Below are 3,831 nucleotides of genomic sequence, written 5' to 3' on the forward strand. Positions count from 1 at the left end.
CTATTAAAAAAGGGAGAAGGAAGGTTAATATTTACTGATAAAGGGATAAATTTAGCAACAGGATATAACAATTGTAACTGTATATGCACCCAACAAGAGCGAAACTCCGTCTAAAAAAAAAAAAAAAAAAATACTAACCTACTATTAATCATTTATCCAGCTTATCTAAGAATATTCTACATATGTGAAATTGTCAGCCTCAACTTGTATATGAAATGAACACTATTTTAGGCATAGTAAAATATGTAATACTTATCTTGGTTTTTTTCATACATCAACTTTGAGCTATAATTTACATACAATAAAATGCACAAACTTAGGTATGTAGTTAGATTTTCAACCTGTGTAACCACCATCACAATCGAGGTATTGAATATTTCCATCATATCCCTTTTTGTAATCAAAATCATCATCCTCACCTCTAGTTTTAGGTGATCAATGATTTCACCATAGGTTATATTTGTCTTAAGAATGTCATGTATATGCATACATAATTTTTGTCATATATAGTGCATACACATACATACATGTCATCTTGTTTTTCCCACTCAACATGTTTTTGAGATTCATCCATGATGGTGTTGGAACCAGTAGTTCTTCTTTTCTATAAGTGAGTAGTATTCCATTATATGAATATACAACAATTTGCTTATCTATTCACTTGTTAATGAACGCTTATGTTACTATTTTTGGCTTTGATGAATAAAGTTGTGATGAACATTTACATACAAGTCTTGGTTTGGATATATATTTCATTTCACTTTGGTAAACATCTAACAGTAGAACTGGTAGGTCATAAGGTAGATATACATTTAACATTATAAGAAACTACCAAAACTATCTCAAAGTGTGTTTTAGAGTTACATTTCTCCAATGACTAATAAGCATTTTTCCATGTGTTTACTTGCCATCTGTGTATCTCCTATTGTGAAGTGAGCCTTTGCCCATTTATAAATGTTTTCCTGTCTTTTCACTGAGTTACACAAGTTTTTTGTTAATATATTCTGGATATATGACCTTTGTCTCAATAGTTTATCCCACTGCGTAGTAGGTTGCTTTTTCACATAATAATATCTTTTGAAGAGCAGTTTTTAGTTTTGAAGAAGTCTAATTTATCCATATTTTTCTTTTATGGTTATTGTTTTTTTGTGTGTTAGAAATAAGTATTAAAATCAAGTGATGTAAATCCTCCAAGTCTGTCCTTTCTCAAAATTGGCTCTGCTCTTCTAGGGTCTCTGTATTTCCTTATTATTTTGAAATCAGCCTGTCACTTTCTATAAAAAATTCTGCTAAGATGCTTAATCTCTAAATCAATTTGGAGAGAATTGACACTTTTAACAATATAACATGGTGTATCTCTTCATTTATTTAAATCTTCCTTAATTTTTCTGAGCAATGTTTTGAGTTTTAAGTATAGAGGTCTTGTGTGTTTTTGGTTAAATTTGCTCATTTTTTGATGTTGTCACAAATGAAACTAAAATCTAAATTGTAAGTGTCTGTTGCTAATACATAAAAATACAATTGATTTTTAAAGTATTAACTTTGTACCCACACCTTGTTAAATTCACTATTATTTCTAGTAGTTTTTTGGTGGGTTGTCTAGCACTTTCCAATCTAAGCTATGAATCATGTTTTTCTCTGTGAATATAGGCAGTTTTACTTATTTCCAATCTTTATACTTCTTATTTCTGCTGTTACCACTGGCTAGGGTATTTGGTAAAATACTGAATAGAAGTGGTAAGAGTAGACCTCTTTGCCTTGTTCCCAAACTCAATGGGAAACTTTCAAAATAGTACCATTTAGAATAATGTTAAGGTTTTTTGTTGTTGATGATTCCCTTTATCAAACTAAGAAAGTTGCCTTCTACTCCTAGTGTAGTAAGAGTTTTCAGAAAGAATGACTAGTATATCTCTTAAACATTAAAAAGATGTTAACGTATAAAAGGGGGACGCAATTATGCATAGCCATTACTGTGAATAATAGTGTGAATGACCATTACTGTGGTAAGAGAGGCAATGATGGCAGTAGAAGAAAAAAAAAAACAGACTAGGAGTAAAACTCAGGACGAGGCAAAACAAGACAAAATCTGTATTTTCTCACAGCTCTACACTCTTAATTGACTGACATTCTTAATTGTACTCTTAACTGATTAGCTCAAAGCAAATAATCATTAAGGGCTTCAGTCACCTTATATGTAAAAGGAAAGTATCATATGGCCTCCCCACATACAGGGTAGTATGTGAGAACATTACAAACCCTGCCAAGGGTACATAAACTGTATATTCCTAGTCTTCTGCCTCTTGATCTCCTGTTTTAGTTTCATCTCCACTTCAATATAGGGCTCTCATTATATCACTATAACATCCCTCTCTGACTGAGTGGGCCTCTAAAATAGGCATTCTTTTTTTTTTTTTTTAGATGGAGTCTCACTCTGTCGCTCAGGCTGGAGTGCAGTGGCATGATCCTGGATCACTGCAACCTTCGCCTCCTGGGTTCAAGCAGTTCTTCTGCCTCAGCCTCCCAAGTAGCTGGGACTACAGTGCATGCCATCACGCCTGGCTAATTTTTGTATTTTTAGTAGAGATGGGGTTTCTTGAACTCTTGGCCTCCCAAAGCATTGGGATTACAGGTGTCAGCCACCACGCTCAGCCAAAATAAGCATTCTTAATTGGAGGTATGGAATACTTAGGTGTATGAATTTAGAGGATGCAAGATATCTGTCTTCAGACTAAAAATTAAGTCTGTGGTTTTAAAAAAGATTAATAAATGCTACTCTAAAAATGTCTTCCATGCTAGTCTTCTAATATGCTTCTGTTAATTTGTGTAAGCAAACTGTTAAAAAAGATGTTAACCAGGATTAGTAGTAGTCTATATGTCACCCAGGCTCAGAGTCCTGATTTTCATACATATTGGCTTTCCATAACCACAGCTTTCATATCAGCAATTCAAACCAATGGTGGATTGAAAAGATCTGAGAAAAAGAATAATATGACAACTTCAAAATAAAATAATTAAAAATATGGTATAACTACTTACCACAGCATTTGCATTGCATTAGGTATTTATAAGTAATCTAGACATTATTTAAAGTACAAGGGAGAAGTGTGTAGGTTATATGTAAATAGTATGCTATTGCATACTGTAAGGACTTGAGCGTCCGTGAATTGTGGTGTCCATGGGTACCTTACAGAACCAATCCCCCACAGATACCAAGGGACAACTGTACTTCCTAAGTTAGTTAGGATTGCCAAAAGGCTAATTCCTACATAGGAATATTACTGTAAAGTGCTATTTTTCATAGGCACATGTGGTTACATGAATGAAGTTTCTTAATAGCAGGCCCAAGAGGGCTACAGTTAAAATAGCATACCCAAAGTAGGCAGAGAGGAAATGCCAAGGACTGTTCAAATACCCTATGTTCTAATTTACATAGGAAAATAAGACTTCGAAAATTATTGGTAACTAATCATTAGGGAAATGCAAATCAAAACCACAATGAAATATCCCCTCATACCCATTAGGGTGGATACTATTAAAACAAACAAACAAAAAAACAAGAAACAGAACATAAGTGTAGGGAAAGATGTGGAAACTGGAATCTTTCTACATGTTTAATAGGAATGTAAAATGGTGCAACTGAAATAGAAAACAGGCCGGGCGCGGTGGCTCAAGCCTGTAATCCCAGCACTTTGGGAGGCAAAGGCGGGTGGATCATGTGGTCAAGAGATCGAGACCATCCTGGTCAACATGGTGAAACCCCGTCTCTACTAAAAATACAAAAAATTAGCTGGGCATGGTGGTGCGTGCCTGTAATCCTAGCTACTCAGGAGG

General features: G+C 34.4%; 1 protein-coding gene across 2 annotated transcripts in view; it reads right to left on the reverse strand.

Moving 5' to 3' along the window:
- The window catches only part of WWP1 (WW domain containing E3 ubiquitin protein ligase 1), a 112,221-nt gene that overhangs the window by 11,644 nt on the left and 96,746 nt on the right, over positions 1-3,831 (reverse strand). The window lies entirely within an intron of this gene.

This window comes from Cebus imitator, unplaced genomic scaffold (assembly GCF_001604975.1).
Source record: "Cebus imitator isolate Cc_AM_T3 unplaced genomic scaffold, Cebus_imitator-1.0 Scaffold22, whole genome shotgun sequence".
Lineage (NCBI taxonomy): Eukaryota > Metazoa > Chordata > Mammalia > Primates > Cebidae > Cebus > Cebus imitator.